The sequence below is a fragment of the Pinus tabuliformis genome, chromosome 6 (genome assembly GCF_031772625.1).
Source record: "Pinus tabuliformis cultivar Carrire ecotype Pingquan chromosome 6, CPIR1, whole genome shotgun sequence".
NCBI classification, from domain to species: domain Eukaryota; kingdom Viridiplantae; phylum Streptophyta; class Pinopsida; order Pinales; family Pinaceae; genus Pinus; species Pinus tabuliformis.
Window position 1 is genome coordinate 1,926,121,565 of NC_142292.1, and position 24,383 is coordinate 1,926,145,947.

Here is a 24,383-nt window from a genome sequence, read left to right on the forward strand (position 1 = left end):
CAGGTTGAAGTTACCCAAGGCAGCCCATCCAACCCTTCATATGCAGAAGTGGCAAAGAAAAAAGCCATAGAAAGCTCAGGTTCATCGGAGGCTGAAACCTATGAGCGCCCCTTCAAAAGAGTTGGAAGGAAATCCCGAAAAGAAATGAGAGAAGAAGAGGCAGAGAGACTCAAAACCCAAGGAATTCAAGCCACAATAGAAATGTCCATCGGATGAAACACCAGACCGAGGCCTTCCAAGGGAGGTCCCAATCCCCCTCTCAGTAAATAATGAAGTTTGTCTCTTGGAACTGCAGAGGACTGGGGAACCCCTCTAAATTAGAAGCAGTCAAGGATCTACTCAAAACAGAGCCCTCAGAAATCCTCATGCTCCAAGAGACCAAGATTGAAGGGCAAGCCCTTCTAGACATCAGTAAGTCAAAGTGGAATAAAAATACAGGCAAGGTAATTAGTGCCAGGGGTACCTCAGGAGGCTTGGATACTCTTTGGTCAGACAGCGCTTTCCAGCTTCAAAAATCTAAAGAAACTCAACACTGGATCTATACAGATCTCAAGCAGAAAGCTAGTAAGTCGAACATCTCTCTTTTCAATATGTATGTCCCTGTTAACTATTCTGAGAAAAGAGATTGCTGGAACTCACTTTCAACTTTTCTAGATCAACACTCCCCAAGTAATATTATTTTAGCAGGAGACCTTAACATAGTGATGAATCCAAAAGAGAAAAGGGGCGGATCAGGCAACAGAGATCCCATGCTGGCATTTGTGGAGGAGCTCCTCTAGAACTGGGACCTTCTTGACTTCATCCCAATCCGCGGGAGGTACACTTGGTCAAATAATCGAGCAGGGTCGGAACATATTGTTGCCCGCCTGGACAGATTCCTAGTCCAAAGCACCCTCATGATGAACAAAAAAATCATCATTACAAATTTTTTTCCTAAATTAACCTCAAACCATAAGCCAATCCAGCTCCTAATGGAGGATGAAGAAGATCTGGGGCCCATCCCCTTCCATTTCAGCCCGCTTTGGTTCGAAAAATAGGGATTCATGGACACTGTGAAAGCTGCCTAGGTTAAACCCGTTACAGGATCCACCAGCTATATATGGGAACAAAAGCTGAAGGCCACAAAACTAGCATTGAAGGAGTGGATCAAAAAGCCAGATCCCACTCCAACCAATAAAAGAAAAGAGGCAGTCCAGATGTTGCACTCTCTGCAGATAAATATGGAAAATACTGTCATTACAGCAGAACTACTGGACAAGAAAGTAAAAGCACAACGTTCCACATACCAATCCTTTTGAGCTGAAGAAGAACATTGGAGGCTAAAATCAAGAAGTCTTTGGTTGAAGGCTGGGGGCCGTAACACCTCCTTCTTCCATCGACAATACAGAGCCAGGTTGTCCCGGAACTATATCGCTGAAATCAAAACTACGGAAGGCCAAGTTTGCAAAGGATTCAATCAGGTTAAAGAGGCTGCTGAAAATCACTTCAGGAACTTATTCAATGATGGAACCCAAGGCAACGATGAGGAAACTGCCGACTTCCTCACCAAAATCCCTCTCCTTGTCAACGCTGAAGACAACATAGCTCTATGCAGACCCATTTCAGAGGAGGAGATCATCAATGTAATCTGGTCCATGGAAGCTGACAAGGCCCCTGGGCCAGATGGATTCACAATACATTTTTATAAAGCTTGTCGGGAAGTCATAAAAGTGGATCTCCTTAAAATGATAAGAGGCTTCATGAAAAAAGCTAAGATAGGAGGAGCAACCAACTCCACCTATTTAGCCCTAATTACTAAAGAAACCAACCCAGAATCTTTTGCAAGATTTAGGCCTATTTCGTTGTGCAATGCTTCTTATAAAATTATAGCCAAGATCTTAGCCAATCGAATTAAGCCTCTACTCAAAAGATGGATCTCCAGCTCTCAAGGAGGATTTGTGGAAGGCAGAAACATTTTGGACAATGTCATACAGGTACAGGAGACCATCCACTCAAGCAAGCAGTGAGGGGAGAAAGGTATGTTGATCAAACTTGATATGGCAAACACATTTGATAGAGTTAATCGTTTGTTCATTTGCAAAGTGTTGCAGTCTTTTGGCTTCTCTCAACAATTTATTCAGCTCATAAAAGCTTGTATTGATTCCCTGTGGATCGCTCCCCTTATTAACGGATGCCCCACCAATTTTTTCCAAGCTCGGCGAGGCATCCGACAGGGATGCCCCCTCTCTCCCTTTCTGTACATCCTCATGGCGGACTCTCTTAGCAGAAAAATATCATCTGAAAGAAATGCTGGCTCCCTTCCCGATCTCAAACCTTCCTATGGATCAGCCCCCCTGAATCATGCACTCTTTGCAGATGACTCCCTATTCCTGGGAGGTGCCTCCTCCATAATAGCGAATTCCTTTGACAATGTCCTGAGAAGTTATTGCAGGGTATCTGGTGCTCTAATCAATGAGAACAAAAGTGAAATCTTCAGCTGGAATACAGATCAGCAGGAGATCAATAGCATCGTGAAGATCTTAGGATTCAAAGGGCATGCACAATGGGACAGGTTCAGGTATCTTGGACTTCCAATAATCTCAGGCACGAACAAGAGGTCTCTCTGGACTGATATCATCAGTAAAATCAAATCTAAAATCAAAGCTTTGGGAGGTCACTGGTTAACAAAAGGTGGAAAAACCATTCTCATCAAATCCCAGCTGTCAGCTCTTCCTATTTATCAAGCAACTTTCCTCTTGGCTCCTAAACATGTAATGGAACAGACCTCTTCACTCCTTAGGGACTTTTTATGGCAAGGAGGGAAAGGAAACGAAAAAAAATTCATCTTGTAAACTGGGATCTAGTCAAGAGACCGATCACTGAGGGCGAACTGCAAATCCACGACCCTTCCCTCGTCAACACAGCGCTGGGAGGCAAGCTTCTGTGGAAAATGATCCATGACCCTACTCACCCCGTCAGCATCACACTGCGGTCAAAATACACAGACAATGCCGCTCTCAGGACAATGCATCTAGACAACACAATTCCATGTACACAGGTCTGGAGACTCTGCTGCAAAAGCAACAATTTTTTCAAGCAACACTTGTACAGAATCCCCGGAAATGGCAAGCGCACACACTTGTGGAAAGGCCGCATAATGGGGTGTGAACCTTTAGCGGAGAATGAGGAAATCACAGAGCTAAGGGAATGGTTAGAAAGAGCAGACTTAAACAGCGTTTATGACTTGTCAAACTGGGACAGACGCAATGAATGGGCAGGCTGGAACTTCCACGAGCACCTGCGCATTTAATTGGCCAACAAAACCATCTGGAGGAGCTTCTCGAAGAGGCTACGCCAATCAATAGAACCACGAGAGACAGATGGGGATGGGGGCGGACAGGCAACTACACTTAAGCTGAAGGCTATAGAGCGCTCCAAGGCTCGAAGAATAGCAATCACCCACCCATGATTTGGAAACAGGTTTGGGAGCCGCTGGCACTTCCAAAAATAAATTTTTCTACTGGACTTTAGTGCACAACAAACTTTTAACAGGAGATAATCTCGTAAAGAGGAAGATCGAAGGGCCTCATAGATGCGATCTATGCAAAAGAAACCTTGAAACTGCCCAGCACCTATTTCTGGAATGCCTCTTCGCCAAAGAGGTCTGGGGACTCATCCTGCAAGATTTTCAGATCTCCATACCATCACAGATTTCTGTCTCGGATTTCATTGCGACATGGAATGCCTTCTATCCTCAGCACATTCCTCCCAAGTCCTTTTGGTGTAAGGTATGGATAGCGATACCAAAATATGTTTGCTGGCAGCTTTGGCTGGCACGTAACCAGCAGATATTCAAAGACATACAGCTTTCCCCGCTTCAAGTTGCAGCCAAAGCGAAGTCTCTCCTCTTGGAAACGGCCCAGCAGCAATACCACAAAGATGATCCTCTGCTCACGCTGGAAGAAAAGAGGTGTCTGGCCCTAGAATCTAACCCCCGAAAATATCTTCTGCATCCCCTGAAAGCTAAATCAGATTGGCAAATAAGAGAACTAGATGACATCTTCTAGAAATGGTGGAGGTCCCAAAAATTAACTTCCATATTCTTTGATGGGGCATCCAAAGGGAACCCCGGAGCAGCCGGTGCTGGTGGGGTCATCTACTCCACGGATGGGACAGAAAGAGACTCATTTGCATGGGGACTCAGCCTGAAAACTAACAATCAAGCTGAGATCTTGGGTTACTCAAAGCTTGTCTTATTGCAAGGGAGAAAGGAATCAAAGATCTCCAAATTTTCGGAGACTCAGAAATTATAATTAAAAATTTAATCAAAGGGGAACTCTTCAACAATGTTGGTCTCAATAAAATTATGGATAGACTGAAGAGAGTGTTTCAAGACTTCAACTCATACAAGCTCTACCACATACTCAGAAACTCCAACAGCGAAGCAGATCGGATGGCAAACATTGGATGCACTCTCAGGAAAGGGAGCTTAACTACAAATGGGGAAAGACTCTTCCAAAAAATGTGAAATTGTAATAGCTGAAAGGCTGTAAAAAAGGAAAACAGCCATGTAATAGGGGTCGCTACGGCAAAGACCCACCATCCCTTTTGCAATAAATAAAAAGCACAACCGTTTCAGTTAAAAAAAAATGATTATTTTTGAAGAGTATTTGCTACTTCTTTGTTTTAACAAGATTAAAATAGCATTAATGAGAGTTTAATTAAGGCTTGTATGTTGCAGGATTAAAACTAGTTTTATTATGCTTTGGGACATGCCTGCACCAGTGCATTCACATGCCTGTACCATTGCACTTACCTACCTACACCATGCATTGGGATTCCTGCACTAGTTAGAGTGGGCTTCCTGCACTCCGAAGGATTCCTAGACTAAACTCACATTCTCTGTACCTATACTCAAACCCTCTATTCATGGGGATCGAATTGTATCAACTATTGACTTATATGATTTTGTTCCTTGGCTTGCTATGGCACATATTCTATTAAAGCATTTAGTCCCTCCATAAGAATAATGTATGCTTGTCTATTACAATCTCTAATCAACTATCCCAATAGTTTGCCTTTCACAAGCCAGTGAGTTCAGAGTTCAGCTTGGCATTCGAGCACATAACTTAAGGAAGAAGAAATGAGGAAGGAAGATTAGGAAATGGAATAGAAAACCGTAGTGTGGGTGATAAGTGTTTTGGTGGTTCAATTCATTGGTCTTATGAATTGAGATAGCCAGTAGGTTTGCATTGTGGGCAATGGAATTGACAAGAACCAGAAAAAGATACACAGAAGCACACTCGAATCTAACCACTTGGGTTGTCTTGGAGTAACCTTGAGCGTCGTGGGTCTGGCCATGTTCTATCAATGCATGTTTAGATAACTTGTGTGTCGGTTCATGACTGTAATTTCCCATCAGAAAGTTGAAGGCCTGTGTTAATCCCGAGACTGTTGTTTGCACTATGCTAGGCCTCAAGGCCCCAGGCCTGATGAAGAGTTGTGTGGTGTATTGGGAAATATTGATCTCAAGTGGGAAAACAGAGTTATGAGAATGCAGAATGTGAATGCCTGAGTTGGAAAATATGGAATTGTGGCAATTCTTACCAGATTTAGTCTTCATGTCTCTAATCTCCTGAATTCTCTTCCTAGAAACTACCACAGAGAAATATTGTGATTTCTAGAACCATGTCTAACAATAGATTACATGAAGGTTTAAAATGGAATGAATCACATCATCTATCACCTCGGCACATGCCCTATCATGCAACAAACCTTCCAATTGATCATGATGAACTTGACCATGAATTTGTTTGCACAAGACTGTCACATAATAGAATGGCAACCACATCAAAGCTGGATTCAACACTATGCTCTGGCTCATCTATGCCACATGGTTATGATACAGTGTAGCACCCATCCTACATGGAGTCCAGCAATCGCACCACTCTAGGAGAAGAGAAACGATTCACCAGAATCATTCCCTCTTTTGACATTCAGTTGCAAACCAACTTTATTCATGGAAAATTGTTGAGATCTGCTTCCTCTATTCTAATCAGCTAATTAAAAGCCCAAATTGTAATTTAATTCTATATAAGATATTGTCGGGAGCAAGAACGATTAGTCAGTCACTTAGTTAATTAATTAGACAACGATCCAGCCAAGGATAGTGTTCATCAGAGGAAGGCACAAAAGGGTAGAGGAGTTGTCCCAATGTAGCCTCACACAATTCATCAGCTATGGATCGCTCCTCTGGTCTTTCTGGAGTTGAGTAACGTCTGCATAATGTAAACATTGTTTTCAGTAATCAATTGAATCAATTTCCCAACATGTTCTATTTAATTATCTATTACATCTAATGAATTTGATTTCTGTGTGAACCAAGCACTCAAAGAGGGTGCGAGCTAGCTGAGTTGGCCACCAGACCAGCTAGACACTGCTCTCATCTTTTAGATTAAATAGCATCTAAATTATTATTTGTTGTGTGAAAGACTTAACTATTTCAAGTCTCTTTTCCTTCTTCAACTCAACTTTATTTAAATTGCTGTAGCTTTTTCCCTTCAGCTTTAAACTTCATTGATTTGCTGCATTAATAAATTATTCCTATTTGTGCTTACGCTTGGGATATTTCTCCAATTGTTCTTATTGATAAGATCTGCTTATGCGTTGATGAGATGCAATTGATTTATACATATGAAAACAATGTGAGTGGGTGTGGTTTTGAGGCACTGACAGATCCATTTAAAACTCTACTTACAAAAACCATATATTATTTGGATGCCACGGAGCCAATATTAATGAAAGTAAATTGTGTCAATTATTTTCCATTAAACTTTTCGAGAGTTTTCAAGATTTATTTTCAGGGCAAGGAAGGTGAGAGATTTACATTAATTTAATTGCTTTCATAAGCTATTCATGCAACATATTTACTTGACGATGCTTTCAAGTTAACCTTACATAGAATTTGTGCAGGTAGAATTAGTGCAAGCATAAAGGTTTTGAATTGCTTTTGAATTTATTCCAGCATTTATAGTCTTTTTGTTATTATGCCAACACTGCTTGATTTCTAGTTCAATTTTCCTTTTGTTCGCTTGTAATCAGAATTTCCTTTTGCATTGTTAATTGCCTTTTATTTCTCACATGATTTAATTACTTGGAGTGATGTTTTCTTGAATTATCTTTAGTGCAGGATTTCATTTATTGATGAGATTAAACGCAAGATAAAATAACATTTATTTTGTAGGTTGTCAGGGGCTTTCTCTGGCATTTCTAGTGCTGCGTCTCGAAGTTCACGAACTTTCCAAATTGACAAGTTAAATGTTGGTACATTTATAGACCCTATACTACACCCAACAATAGTTACGACTAATTTAACTGGCCATAACTTAGTAACCTGAGTTATCTAATTACAACTCATAAATAAAATCATTTTGAACCCCTAAAACTTAGGGAGAACATATACATAATGTCCAAAAGACTTCCAACTCCAAATTCCTAACTTAACTATGTCAACTTAAATTAATTAACTATTACAAGTTCCTATGAGAAAAGAATTACAATTTTAATTCACAATTTAATTCAAGGACAAATTAAATTGGAATTTATGGATTCTATTTTAAACTTTTCTTGTTGCTATTTTCAACACTCCCTCTCAACAAGAAAGGAATTCAACTCAATCCTAATCCTGAACCCTTGGAAAATTCTGCACGCAACACTTATCTCTAGTGTTGGTGCTACAACAACTCCAGAAACTAAAAAAAACATCCAAATTGAATCAGTATGATGCATTTGTCATCAAAGTCTCTGACTGTTATTGCCTCTTTCGACTGAAAACTCTATGCTTCTGTTGACTCTTCCTTTTTGCACTGTTTTCAACCCTTCTTTGTGATCTTCAGTGTTTGACTAGTCTAGAATTTGTCACTTTGATATCTGACTGCATCAATCCCACTGATTCCTCCCGCTTCTATGTACTTTTAGCTCCCGTAGTAAGGTACGATCCATGAGATAAAACCTCTCAATGGACCCTGCCCAATTTCAAACCTCTTGGGACTATCACTTCACATTGCCCCACCTCACATCTAGAGGTATGATTGCATGTGCTCCTTCTTCCCACTTGGCTCGAAATTTCCTGCTACTAGAGGTTTCTGCATGAGTGGATGCTTCCACTCAGTTCCCTCTCAACTCCTCTAGTTGTGGCTGCTCCACAACTTCCTGAAGCTACTTCTGAGGCTTCTTCTGGGGCTGCATGTTGAGAGGTAATTTACTCTCCCTCTCAAACACCAAGTCTCTAACCTTTTCCTTGCTCCTCAAGTATTTTCATGCATATTGTACTTCAAGTGCCTACAAGTTCTTGGCTATCACACCAATTTTTTTCATCTATCCCGTCGTCATGAAATTTTATGGAAAAGGAGTTGATTTTAAATCAATGATATCTCCCTCATCTGAAATTCGATTCAAATGATTTGTTTTTTGAATTTGGGTATTTTTCAAAAGGAATCCAGATCTACTATTTTTTTTGAAACTTTTGCAAAAAAAAATTCATATCTTCTTTGTAAACTTGCGGACCAAAAAACAATACTACTCTGATACCATGTAGAATCTCCCATAGATTGACAAGATCATGGAATGTACTAAAGCACAGGAAAAAAATTTACATTTACTTTCAACCAGCGGAAGCCAATAGATCGATGAAAACAATATGAACAAGAAGAAGACAAATCAATGGCACATAACACAAGATGTATCTGGGGAAAGCCATTGCTCAAAATCTCTACTATCTATATTGCATTAATAAGAAATCCAAGATGAGAATACAATTCTTGTTCTGACAAGAACAATTCCTGCACAAGTATAATCAAGTCTCAGCGCACAAGCTAGCTCAAGCCAAATCCTTATCCTATTCTGCAGCTCTCCAAGCCCCTATTTCCTTGCACACTTGGTCATAGAATTTGGATGAATACAACATGCTCTACTCAACCTTGAGCTTAACCTACACAAGTATTTCCTATCCTCTGCCTTATGACTTCCTTTGGCCAATAATTAGCCAAATTTCCAAGCTTCTAAGCTCTTAATTATTTTGACAATTCCTGAGAGAATTAGGCCGTATTTAAAGGGAAATTCCTCATCCATAACTGCGCAATCCAAAATTAGGTCCTTCTTTGATTGCATGCATGATATTTACAACTCATTAAATCATACAACTTATTGTACACTATCCCTGCACTCTACTCTCAACTAGGTCTTTCTCTGAACTGACATGCATGAGTTTCTGATGAGGGAATCTTCAGTTAACTAGAGTAACACTTATGGATGCAACAATGCACCAAATGATTGCTAATCCTCTATTAGTTCCATAAACAATTAGAACTAATTTAACTGACCATAACTCAGTAACCTGAGTTATTTAATTACAACTCATAAATAAACTCATTCTGGACTCCTAAAACCTAGGGATAACATACACATGGCTTCCAAAAGACTTCCACTCAAAATTCCTATGTTAACTAAGTCAACTTAACTTAGTTAACTATTACAAGTTGCCATGAGGAAATAATTACAATTTTAATGTACAATTTAATTCAAGGAAAAATTAAATTGGAATTTATGGTGTCTATTTTTAACATTTCTTGTTGCTATTTTCAAAACTTCCTCTCAACAAGAAAGGAATTCAACTCGAACTCGATCCCGAACCTTTGGAAAGTTCTGCATGCAAAACTTCTCTCTCGTGTTGTTGCTACAACAACTCTAGAAACAAAAAAAACACCTAACCTGAATCAGTATGATGCAACTGTCATCAAAGTCTCTGACTGTTATTGCCTCTGTTGACTAAAAAATCTGCACTTTTGTTGACTCTGCCTTTCTGCATTGTTTTGAACCCTTCTCCATGCTCTTCAATATTTGACTTCTCTAGCCTATGTCACTCTAATCTCTGACTACATCAATCCCACTGATTCCTCTTGCTTCTATGCACTTTGGACTCCTGCAGCAATGTACGTTCCATGAGATAAAACCTCTCAATGGACCCTGCCTAATTTCAGCCCTCTTAGGACTATCACTTCACCATCGCCCCACCTCACACCTAGAGGTATGATTACATGTGATCCCTCTGCCCACCTAGCTCGCAATTTCTCCCTATTGGAGGTCTCTGCATGAGTGGATGCCTCCACTTGGTTTCCTCTTAGCTTCTCTAGTTGTAGTTTCTCCGCTACTTCTTGAAGTTAATTCTGAGGCTTCTTCTAAGGCTGCATGTTGAGAGGTAATTTAATCTCCCTCTCGACCACCAAGTCTCTAACATTTGCCTTGCTCCTCAAGGCTTTACATGCATATTGTAACTCAAGTGCATACATGTTCTTGTCTATCACAGTAATCTATTTCAATTGTCTCGTTGTCACGAATTGTTTTGGAAGAAGAGATGGTTTTAAATCAGTGATATTTCCCTCATCCAAACTCTGATTTGACCTATTTGTTTTTTCAATTTGGGTTATTTTTCACAAGGAATCTAGATTTGCTATTTTTTTCTAAAAATTTTGCACAAAAAATTTCAGATCTACTCTACAAACGTGAGGACCAAAAAGAAATCCTGCTTCGATACCATGTAGAATTTCCTTTAGATTCACAAGTTGATGCAATTTACTAAAGCACAGGACAAGAATCTACTTCTACTTTCAGCCAATGGAACCCAATAGGTCAATGCAAACAATATGAAAAAGTAGAAGACAAATCAATGCCACATAACACAAGATGTATCTGGTGAAAGCCACTACTCAAAACACCTACTATCTATATTGAATTAATCATAAATCCAAGATGATAATACAATTCTTGTTCTCACAAGAACAATTCTTTCACAACTATAATCAAGTCTCATCTCACAAGCTAGCTCAAACCAAATCCTTAATCTATTCGGCAGCTTTCCAAGCACCTATTTACTTGCACACTTGGTCAAAAAAATTGGATGAATACAATATTCTCTGCTCAAGCTTGAGCTTAACCTGCACAAGTATTTCCTATCCTCCACTTGATGACTTCCTTTGGCCAATATTTACCCAAATTTCCAAGCCTCCAAGATTCTAATTCTTTTCACAATTCCTGAGAAGATTAGCCTGTATTTAAAGGCAAATTCCTCATCCATAACTACGCAATCCAAAATTAGGTCCTTCTATGATTGCATGCATGATATTTACAACTCATTAAATCATACGACTGATAGTACACTATCCCTACACTTTAGTCTCAACTGGGTATTTCTCTAAACTGACATGCATGACTTTCCGATGAGGGCATCTTCAGTTAACTGGACTAACACTTGTGGATGCACCAGCGCACCAACTAACTGTTAATTCTCTATTAGTTCCACAAATAGTTAGAATTAATTTAACTGACCATAACTCAGTAACCTGAGTTATATAACTACAACTCATAAATAAACTCATTTTGGACCCCTAAAACTTAGGGAGAACATATACATGACTTCCAAAAGACTTCCAACTCGAAATTCCTAAGTTAACTAAGTCAACTTAACTTAGCTAACTATTACAAGTTGCTATGGGAATTGATAGGGGTTTACTTGGCCAACCAAGAAGGGCATGCCCTTTCATAAATAAAGGCCAAAAGAAATAAGGTCCGAAGGGCTTGCGCTTCTGAGGGCAAGGACAAGAAGTACAATTTTAATTCACAATTTAATTCAGTGACAAAATAAATTGGAATTTCTGGATTCTATTTTAAACATTTCTTGTTGCTTTTTTCAACAATTAGGTGGATGATAGAAATTTAACCTTCATAGAATATGCAATAATAGTTTTGATAGTATTCACAAATTGAAGATCAAGATTTGTCTTAAAAGTAGTTATGCCCTTCTTACTTTTTTAATTAAATTAATTAATTAAAAATATGTCTTATGATGAGCTATGCTATTGGTCCATGATATTTTAATAGTGACTAAAGCCTAATTACAAATTAAGAATCTCCATGACAAAGTGGAGGATATATAATGAGTGAAGGATATATAATCATAGGAAGAGTCTATAATTCACATTTTTATAATCATATATAATTAATAATAATGATACTAATTTAAAGAAAGTCATAATTTAGTTAACTTTTACGATTTTTTTAATATTAGCAATATGAAATGTATTATGAAGTAAGTATTTTGATCTTTATCATGAATTGATGTCTATCCACATTTACCAACCATTTAATTTATATCGTTGTGCTAATTATATCCAATTTATATAAAATATTAGCATTTAAAAATACTTGTATGTTTGTATTCAATTAAACATTAATTAATACATTTTAGTTTAAAAGTAAGTGTAATTGATTATTATTAAGCATTTGGATAGTTTTACATTAATAAGTATTTGATTCAAATATTTTTTAGAGAAGTGTATTAGTTTAAGTTAATGGGCTTACTAGAGATGCGGAAATTTTTTTTAGATTTGTTTGTGATTTTTTCTTTGAAAAAGAAATATAGTTCAAGGAACTAATTTGAATGGCTAAATGGGTTGTTAAAAGATTTTAGCTCAAGTGGTTTGGTGAATAGTTGGGTGGGTTCAAGTCTTCACAAACATGTTGTAACTAGCTTGTTAGTGGCATTTATGAAATAATTATATTTGGTGTAATAGTGGCAACCAAATTTGGGTAAGTCTTCACAAATATATTATAACTAGCTTGTTAGTGGAATTTATGAAATAGTTATATTTGGTGTAATAATGACAACCAAATTTGACCACAATTATTGTTATATCTCTCTATATATATATATATATATATAAAGACCCGAGTCATTTCCTTAACTAACTATGTTTGATAGGAATCGATGATTCATCAAATTCATTTCAGATTTAACAAACACCTTCGTTATATAAAGTATATTTTTCAATCATTATAAAATTATCTTGCTTCCAAATTTATTAAACATTAATAATAATTTGAGAAATAATTGAAGTGAAAATCTCTCCATATTTGAAAAATCTAAAATTAAGTCTATTTGGGGTAGTTCAATTGGCAATAGACGTGGAAATGAAGTCTCACCAAACCGGAAGTCTTCGGTTCAAATCTTGTGCTACCCTAGATCACAGTAAAAGATTAGACATGATAAAAATATAGTCCTACCAAACTTACAAAAAAATCTCATAATTATTAATAAACACTATAACTTATAAAAAAGGAAAATAATATCCCCTAAAAGTCAATTAAGGATGTACGATCTTTGGTCAAAACTGCAAATTAGTTATGGGTCCGTTCCCATCTCAGTTACTCATCTTCTTCATTCAATTATTGGCCTTTCACCATGTCAACTACTCGTCAATTATTCCCATTATTGGTCGTTGACCATCTCAACTACAAGTCAATTATTCCTGATTCATTCTTCGTTGTAAAAAGTTTTCATACAACTCATTCTATTTAATTATTAATATTATATCTTTTAATTTTTTAAATTTGTACGAATTTGCATGTTTCTTACATTGAAAACATGTACATTCCTGACATTGTTCCTCGTTAAATATAATAAACAGAGATACGAATATATCTTGAGAATAGAAAACCCATGTGAGGCCCCCGTCATTTTAAAGTACACATGCGTTGGTATTGTGGCCACTATATGGCAGAGTCTTAAAATACAACAAAGATATGTTGCAATTCATCAAACATAAAGCTTTTTATTAAATTTGAGTGTATTTTCATTGTAAAATTAGCTTTGGTTTTTTTTTTTGTTGTGAAGTAAACGCTGGTATTGTCTTTATACTAACATATTATATAATAAGTTTTAAAGAGGTTGGTCAAGATACTAAAACATTTAGTCTTTTCAAAGAGGTAGAAGGCACAAGATTGCACAAAGAGGTAAAATTCACAATACAAGTACAATTAACTTGATGTTTAGGGCCTATAGGACATTGAGAAAATAACAGGACACTGAAAAACTAAAACCATAGCATGAAAATATTAGTTAGGATGAATGGTATAAATAAGTGGCCTCTATTGGTATAAGCTTTTTGTTGCTGCCCGAAGAGAAACCAAAATATAGAGGAATGCATGTATGCTTTTCAATGCACCTCAGCGGATGATCCAAAACAAATATTTGACGCTATAAGTTGTCCAAAGAGAGGAGGATGTGCTTGCCTAATAAAACTTTGTCAATAGATACTTTATGTGCTCGTAGATGTCCATCATGTACATATATTGGTTGTACTAACCATGTGTGTCTCTTGCATCGAGAACCTAATTTGCCACATTAGCCATAACTTTTGTGCCCAAGAGAAAGCGCCATTGGTTGGCAATCTCCATCTCAACTTAGGCACTCTCTTGTTGGATTTGTGGGGGAGTGAGCTCCCCAAACTATATCACTAGACTTTTAACTTTGAGTTGAGATCTTGTACGCTTTCAATCCCATGCTCCTGATAATAGGCACCCCCACGATGAACATGAGCTCATGGTCAAGACATGACTATAACACAAGGAAATAAATTGTTCTAGAGTAGGAGGAGAGAATCTTAAGGAGTGGGATAGGGGAGAGATGAGAGAGAAGTTAACAACAAAGCAACAATCTAAGGAGTGGCCCAATTTGATTGTCGAGGCTCTAAAGAGAGCCCATAAAATCGCAATTCCCCATATACCAGAGAAAGCTAGAGAAGCCCAACCCCTAGATACCAAGGAATCCCAAAGAAGCCCAACACCTAGATACCATGGAAGCCAAACCTCCCAAATACCAGACCAGAATGAGGGAAGGAGTGATAAAATGCAACAAAAGCAAAATTAGAGAACCCAACAGGATAGAAAAATGAAAATTGAACTAGGTAGTGGGATGAGTGGAAAGATCAAAAGGGATGGAGAGGTGGAAAATCTGAGAAGGAAGATGGTAATACTGAAGAAAATAAAAATCCAAACTTCGCTAGAGAAAAGCGACCAACCAATAAACTCAAGGTGTTTCACTTTTTGGAGAGTTATTTTAGAAGTTGAAGCTAACGACATCTATAAGTTGTGGATGGAAACACTAGAGTGACAAAGAAAAGCTATGCATAAAGATGACACCCCCTTCACATAGAGAGGGAAGAGATATGCAATAAGCAAATTTGAAGGAAATGTTGTAAGGCATCGATAGAGTGATAAAATAAATTGAGCATAATTGGATAAGGTTCCTTTTCCTATAATATCCCCTATCAAGGATAGCCAATTAAATTTGCAAAATCCTTAAATTTCCTTTGATATATTTTGACAATAATTTTAATATAAACATTTATGCAAACACTTTGTATGAAAACTGAAAGAAGTTTTTAAACAGAAGCATTTTGACAAACAACTGTATACAAATTAAATAGGGGAACAATAGGCACAAGCAAAACACAACCAACTTCTTATTTATTTAGTTATAGAATAGGGAATTTCATGTCGTTCATATCTAATAAAATTGTAACTTGGAACAACTCTACAAAATTTCTTATCGTTGGTTGTAGGTTAGGGGATAAGATGTTGGGTTTGAAATGTCTACAATATGAACTTGGTCCCTCAAAACTAGCTCGACCTCCTCAAAGAATCGTTTCCCCCCAAGGATATATATTGCCTCCCATGATCACCTTGGCCTATAAGAGAGATGTTGTTTGTTGCCCTAATGAATAGGTTCAGTTGCTGCCCCAATGAATAGGTTTGAACCTAATCGTAGATGATTGGGTTTCTTTGAAGCAACTTGGACCAGTAACATCTACTTCCAACCTTAAAAAATATATTTATAACCTACCAAATATTTGCCTCTAAGTCCAAGCACTGATGAGTTAGCTTAGTTGCGAAACAAGGAATCTCAACCCTGTATAACTTAGCTTCCTGAATTAAGGAGACTCAACCTCCTAGAGTGAATAATTAGCATAAAAAAAAATCTACCTTGGCATCCACACAAAAATTTCAATCTCTAGGGATACCTCGTTCTACCCAACAAAATCAGCCTTCAAGTTAATAAACTTGGCTTGTTACAATGGATTATTTCGCCTTCAAATGGTCTACTACATGAGAGTGATTTGGCCAACCAAAGTCAGTCTAATATGATGGATAGGTTTGACCTCGAAACCTGATAAATTTAACCTATTGATAGAGTATCTTGACACTCATTGTATGCACTAATACATAGGAAACATTGGCCTTTAAAACTAATGAAATTGACCTGTTAACAGAGAGTTATCTTGGCCCTCTTTTTATGTTGATCTTAGGTTGCACATGTAAACTCATCCTACTAGACAAGCTAAAAATTATCATATTGTATAGTGAGATTTTGACCCTTCTTAAACAATAGATTCATCCTCCAAGTAGATTGATCTCATCCCTTGGGGGTAGGTAATATTCAACTTGCTAATAAGAGTAGACTCAACTCGCAAAAAATGATCAAATTAACCCCTAAATTGTGAGGAATTTTGGCCTTCAAAAATAGCTAACTCAACCCTTTGATTTGTTTAGCTTGAACTGCGTATTGAACCAACATTCAACCCTCTAGATAGAGAATAATTGTCCTGCAAAGAAGGAAGGGTACTTCAACCTAAAAAATGAGAGTAAACCCAGTCCTTCAACTAATGATTATGCGGCCTTAACTCAACCTCTTGATTTGAACAGGAAAATGAAGATAATTTTTCCTCTAGCTATTAGATAAAGTCCATCCTCCAATGAATGTAGAAGTTATCCTGCAAAACCTAGATCCTTTCTCTAATTTTGAAGCTCAGTTGAGAAGTCAGAATAACTTCTTCTCTTTTCCATATTCAAGCACCAATGAGAACTCTAAATCAACTCCTCCTCCCACCCAACTAGGGTGGATAGTTTCACCACTAAAGCTAGTTCTCCTCACAGATTCTCACCCATACTATAAGAGCTCAAGATTAATAACAAAATAATAACCCAAATGCATGCCAAGGAGTGAGCTTTCATCTCCTCTTATAGTCATGGAATATTAGAATGTCATGGGTGAATACCATGGGCCATTTGAATACCATGGGTGAATATGTTGGCTTGTTGGGCCCTGAACCGATTTTAGTGTTAGTCAGCCAAGAAAATCCCTACACTACTCGCCCTTTCGGCATCAGCCCGCGGAGCGCAGACCGAAGTCTCACCCGAAGCAATATGGGATGATGCAGGAACCAAGTTTCCACACCCTGAGATGGTCGTGATGTTGGTCTATACTTCCTGATCCTGCCTTCATGCAAATCGATAAGTCTTTAGGGCTTATCGATGACCCTTCTCTTCCGTCCTTCAGTACCTCCATGAAGGTACTCGACTAATCTTCATGTAACCCTAACCTGAGGTCCAGGAACTTATGCGCCTCTATGATTGAGTTACTATATAAGTTCCCAAGTTATCTTAAGTGTTACCTAATCTACCATGCAATTACAGTTACCTTCGTGTAATCCTTTACTCTTTCTTGCGTTCAATTAACAGATATAATCAAATACATTCACGCATCAAATAAGCATTATAATGTAAACCCATATCGTAACATAATATAATCAGATGCATTAAACAAAGACAAAATACACAGTGATTGCAGAATATTTCTTTTTATTGATATCTCAATTTCATTACAAACTCTATCCGCCCTGCGCACACAGCTGCAGGGGTCCGCACACTCATCTACGGACTTCCACCCTAGGCCTCTGCACACTCAGTTGTAGAGCCTCTACCTAGGATAAGACTCGAGAACACTTAGAACTTCTTACCCAAAATCCTTCTTCCTTCTTCTTACCCCCCTCTTAGACTCTTTTAAGACTCCCATTTTATACAATCCCATGGTCTGGAAACCATGCGTAGATTTTTATAGCTGACATGATACAAAACAAGGGTCGAAAACCCTTTGACCTCTTCAAGCTCCGCGACCACAAAATGTGGAGACTTTACATATTTATTACATAATTTGGGCCTTCTACCCAAAACATGGGATTTTAGCCCCAAAAATGGCTCTTGGGGGAACCCGTTCCCAACAGGCCCCCAACACAAACATGGTGACTCACCCTCGAGTCACTCTGTGAGTGCTAAGATCTTGGCGTGAAGACCCCCAGCTCGACCTGTACAACTTCTACCTCAGTGGTGCACTGTGCGGCTGCCTGCTTTATTTCCTCAACCAACTGCTCTGTTGCTGGCCCTGCACTGTCAGCCTGAAGCTTCTGCTGAGTCTCCTGTAGACTAGCCAACTTGCCTTTAATGGAGGTCATGATCAAGTAGGCCTTGTCCAACCAAGGCTTCAAGCGCGCCTTTAGCACTGCCTCTTTATGTTGAGTTGCATCTACCTACTCCTTCAATGCCTTGGCCTCCTGTAGCTTCGCGAGTCTCTGTGTGAGGGAAATAGTGCACGATGTCCCTTTTACCTCATCATAGCACTGCTGCAGCTCTTGTGCCTCTGTTTCCAGCCTCTTCACAGTAGGGTCTTCTTGTAGGCTAGTTAGTACTTCGAACGATTGTTCAAAAAGAATTGTGCAGTTTGCCACTACACTTTCTACTACTGCTATTGCCTCTGTGATAGCAGCCGCACGTTGCTCCTTGACTTCCAGAGGAGTCGAAGGCTGGGCCCTCAACTGTAATTCTGCAATTTGGAGGTTCATCTCCAACTGAACCTTTGCTAATTTTGTGTGGGTGTCGCGCACTCCTGTAGCAAGTTTTCGAACGTGCACATCTACCGTCTCATCCACAGGAATGGCTAACTCCAGGACCATTTGGCATGCTTCTTGATGGGCCCCTAAATTAGACAAAAATTAAGGATCATGCATCTAATTTAAAACATAAATTAAGGCCTATGACCATACTTCATCACATTACACCTCTCTTTTTGCATTAGATAATTTATTTTTAACTTTAATATATTCATTAGGAAGGTTATGAATAATTGAATATTTGTGCCTAATATTTTTTTTTTGTGTGGAATATTATGAGAATATTCAGTATATTATGAAGAGTTGGAGGAGGAGATAATTTAGGGACTTGTTCCCTACTACTGGAGGATCAATAATAAATAATAAGTCAACAAGATATTATGGAATTATGGCACGAATTGTGGAACTCCAATGATTGAGAAAATCTAGGAATGTGTTCCACTAATCAAGGGAGAAGATCCACTAATCAAGGTATTTCGGTGGGGAAAGCTTCCTCTATTCATGGGGAATGATTCTTAATCATTTTTCATAAGTATCAAGTTGAATTTGCCTCTAGGGAATGATTGAGAAAATCAAGGAACGTGTTCGCTGCCATTTAATGCAAATTCCTAGTATTCGGGACTAGATCCACTAATCAAGGGATTTTGGTGGGGAAAGATTCCTCCATTCATGGGGAATTATTCCTAATCATTTTGTATGAGTATGAAGTCGAATTTTCCTCTAGTGGGAGAGTTTTTCATTAGTGTTATTGTGGAGAGAGCTTGTATTCTTGCAGCTCCATTGTATTTTCTTGTAGGGATGTAATTCTATTGATGAAAATAATAAAGATTGGTTTCATGTTCAACTTCTAAATCTTATTCTCCTCCATAGGTCTCTAAGTTTACTTGGGCTTGGCCACCCCAAGAACCTCAGATCCCTTTTGTATCATTTTCCTTCCTTCTTTTCATTGTTTATACACATGCATCTCTAGTTTTTATTTCTTTCTATTTCTACATTTAGTATTAATGATTCCTTGTTATAGGACTGAGTTAAATGGTTGTTGTAAGTTCTTTTGTAGATTCAAAAGCATTATTTCATCCTTGGAAAAGCTTTGGAAGTTCATAATAATTATTGAGTTTCTTGGATTAGTTTTCTTATTCCCAAATCTAGATTGTTGGACCTCCTTTTTAGTAAAGAACAATAAATTTCTGCTATTTTTTAGGGCATGCTAATGAGCTTCAATCGAATTGATTCCAATTGCATTATATCAAAAAAACATTATAGTTCATAAAAAAAATTACTCCATTGCATTTTCGCTTGATTTGGTCAGGCATTTTTTATATTTACTAACTCACTAGTCCTCGAATTGCTAGATTTTCGACTAGTAATGTTTTTATATTTTCTTGCATGGGTTAACAGAGGTCTTTTTGAGTGATTCCACTTGGAATGGGGACCTAAGACATCCTAGCTATTACCAAAATTTTTCCCATCCAATTTGGATTTGATTTTCTTGATCATTCGATAAATTATTGTAAATCTGTACATCTTGTAGGAAATCAGGAGATCTTGTAGGAAATCACTATAACATCCTATAGGAAAGCCTATTTTGAGGTTGAATTGAGGAAAATTCCTCTAGGAAGCTAGCAAAGGGTCCCTACTTGTCTCACAAACCTTCTCACCATTCACCATCATCTCCAAGCCACCTGCCACATCACCAAAAGAGATTAGCTTTCACACTCTCACATGAAAAAAAACAAAAAGAAAAACAAATTTATTTTATTAATTTACATGCACAACAGTAGAAGGTTTGATGGTTTCAATCTACATGCTTAGGATAGTAGGATTGCATACATGTTAACTTATCATTCTTTTGAAGCAAAGCCTCTTAGAAGTTAGTTAGAAAATGGTGTGTTTTAGCATTTGATTTCATTCTCTTTCCTTGTACTTTCTTTCTTGCAATAGGTTAAGGTTCCATTTCGAACATTTCATTTTCTGCAATTAGTTTAGGATTTGACTTCAGTACATGCACTCCATTACATCATGACAGCAAAGGAAGGACACATTGTATGTTGTATATATAGTTCCGATACCTCTTAAGTTTGTATGAACCCTGGGTTGATAATTAAAGTTGGTAGCCTTGGGAGTTGCAGCATTCTTGTTGCAATACCGAGGCTCATCACTTTTTGGCATTGTTGCTGGGGAGGTGTCAAAGTATGCATTGTTTTCTTCCCTAGTTGATTCATTTCTTTTTAATTTTTTCAAAAACAAAAAAATATTTTCATTAGGCATATTTAATTTCAAAAGTAGAAAATTGCATTGCATTATAGTTTTCATTCAATCATAAAAACAAAAAAAAAATCTCCAACACCAACCCACCCCCCCATTTGATCATATGGTGCAGTAAGAACCATATCACCATTCACTTTTGCAGGTAGAAGAAGAAGATGGCGGAGAATGTAGAAGAAATTAATGGCGATGATGACAATGAGGAAGATCCTATTGGATTTCCCATTCAAGATATTGATGGAAGTGTGCATATGAAGAACATCCCTCCTTCTTTCCTTCCAAAATTTCATGGTCTAAGGTCAGAGGATCTAGAAACCTTTCTCTTTGAATTTGAGATTGTTTGTAGATCTTATGGTTACTTATTAAAAACTCAAAATTTGAGATTGTTTCCGACAACATTGAAGGATAGAGCTCTTAAATGGTTCATGAGTTTAGGGACTAATTCAATAAGATCATGGAATGATATGCAAAAGATATTTATAGAAAAATATAAAGATCATGATCTGAAAGAAGAAATATTTAGAATGAATCAAAGAGAAGATGAGATTCTAGAGGATCTAATAGAGAGGTTCATGTACAATGTTAAGAGAGGAAAACTACATCATTTAGGATCCGACACACTAAAAACCCTCTTACTTAGAAAAATTAGGGATGAATGGATTAATCTCCTTGATCTTGTGAGTAGAGGTGATGTATACCAATTATCATTTGAAGAAATTTGTGAAACATGCAAACACATATCAAGAGGAAAATCAAGAGTAGATAAATTAGCATCAAGGTTGGTAAGTCAAGCTAAACTTGGAAATTTGTTTGATGATTTAAAAAAAAAAGTTCTTAGCAATCTAACAAAACAAGTAGAAATGTGAAGAATGCAAGATGAAGGAAAAGAAAATGCTGATATTTGTGTTGCAGAATCACATGATGTTAAACATTGTCCATTATTAACAAGGTTGAAGGAAGTTTACCAAGAGGACAATGGAGAAAGTCAATCACCAATGCAACAATGTTATGTAGCTTCAAGAGGACCATGGCAACCTATTTAGCCTGATATGATGCAAAAGCCTAATTCACAATTTCAAGCTTATTCACATCCACCTCAAAGTAATTGGAACACATCATTTCCTTGCCAACATTGGCCATCTCAAGCCAAATCTTGGCAACAAGGTTGGCAAGGAACTTATGGGAGCCATCCACAATATCCTCGATATTTTCCCCAATATCCTCCATACCTAACTCCATGTTCTCCCTACCATTCACCTCCACCACAACCACAACTCCATCCACATCCATCTCAAATATACACTCCCACTCAACTACCTGTACCACCATTTCCAAACCCACACATTGAAGTAGCTCAACCCACTTACAATAATGAGGTGCAACCCTTCCAAACATCTCCTTTTGAGCTCACTGGTATTCACCATAGCTCAAGAAGAGTATTGCTAAAAAGAGATTATCTTAATATCATCAAAGGACTACATCCAGAAGAAAAAGATTCAAATAAGATGACCACAAAACCATGGGATGCGATTGTTGAAGAGAAGACATCAAAATCAAAGATCGAGAGAACTCCCTCATGGTTACCATCAAATCCTCAATGTGTTCAAGAGAACAATCAACAAAAATAGGAAGATTTGAAGGTCATGGTAGAAGAAGACAAGAAGAATGATCTAGATCAGCAAAAGGACTAAGGACATCACAACTATATTGAAATATGGTTCCAGATAGACGCTAAGTTGCAACATCACTCTCTTCCTCAACTATGCTTGATCCTTTCAAAGTCAAATCATTTGGTCTCTGAAATCCAGGTACATGTCAAAACATGCATTTCAAGCCTCCACAACATTTTGTTTGTCATCTTGATGTGCACATTGCTCCATTGGAAGTATTCTTATACTTGAAAGTGATTTTGTTTTTCAAGTAGGGTAGGGTAGAAGAAAAATAAAAAATAAAAAATAAAAATTGAAAAATAAGAGAAAACATAAAAATCTAAGGTGAAAACCTCCTTGGAGGCGCCTCAGATTGGCTCATTGATTGAAAACCTCCATGAGGTGGTCAATGGATTGAAAAAAAAAAGAAAAAAAAAATATCCTAGGTGAAAACCTTCTTTGAGGCGCCTAGGCAAACCTACTAGTTGAAAACCTCCTTGAGGCGGCTAGTAGGACTAGAAGAAAAAAGAAGGAAAAAGTAAAAAATATTGGCTCCATGTATATCTCTGATGAATTCATGCACTCTCCAACATTTGCAAGAAACAAGAACAAGTTGGTAAAAACAATAAAAACAAAAATTTGGTCAAGCCTAGTTAAAAGAAGTCAAATTTTGACTTTCTCCTCCTTCGTCCACATGCTCAACAAATCCAAGGCTATGTCTATCCATCACTCTCATCTATTTCCACCATCCACTCATCATTTCCAAGCTTCTACCACCCATTTTCCTTGCCATCCTAAAAAACTACAGGATACTCTGTTTTACTACAGGATACAAAAATACATAGAGCAGAAATCTGTTTTTGCTATAACATTAAAAACATACATCCATTTGCCAATTTGTTTAAGGGGGAGATGCATATGGAGGATGATAACATGCTCAAGAAGTTTAAGCAAATTCTAGTGCATGGTTTCCAAGAAATTGGCCTCCATCACCTTCAACCATTTTTGCATTTTCTCAATATTCGTGCATCCATTTAAAAATTTGTTTCATGGGGAGATGCATATGGATGATGGTAACATGCCCAAGCAATTTCAAAAAATTCCAGTGCATGGTTTCCAAGAAATTGGCCTCCATCACCTTCAGCCAGTTTTAGTTTTTCTCGAGATCCGTTCATCCATTGACCAAAATTTTTCTATGGGGAGGTGCATAATGATGATGACAACATGCTGAAAACGTTTCAGCTCAATCTAGTCTACCGTTTGGGAGATATGGACAAAAATTCATTGTCCTATAAACCTATAGGATACAGAACAACACCTACAGGATTGGCAGTGAGCAATTTTAAAGGAGATCCAGAAGTTAAAGAAGCTCCTCGAGAGCTTAGTAGCAGCATCAAGATCATCAACGTCACCATCCAACACCTACACATCAACATCAACTAAGTAGCAACATGCATGTCTCTCCAACAACCATCAGGTAGGTACAGGTACGCAATATTCTTGACCTCTTCTCTTGAGAATATCATAGTTAGTAATTTGTTGTCAATGCATGAGAGATGAGGTTTTATAAGCTAAGGATTGGTCAGCAGTCTCAACCGCCTTCAGCTAATTAATTGAAACTCACTCCTTCACTCATGCAATGTTAAAAATTCAAATCATGAAGGGTGATCATTTCAAGGAATGAAGACAATAGTTAAAAGAAGAAATTTTTGAAAAGGCCAAGGTCACCACAACACTCGAAGCTCTCCATCCACTTCATATTCACTATCTATTCATCATTCATCCATCCCATTTCATTCTTGAGAAAAAACAAAGATAACATACTCTCCATTTTTATGAAATTTCCATTTGCAGGTCAGTAAGAAGGATGGTC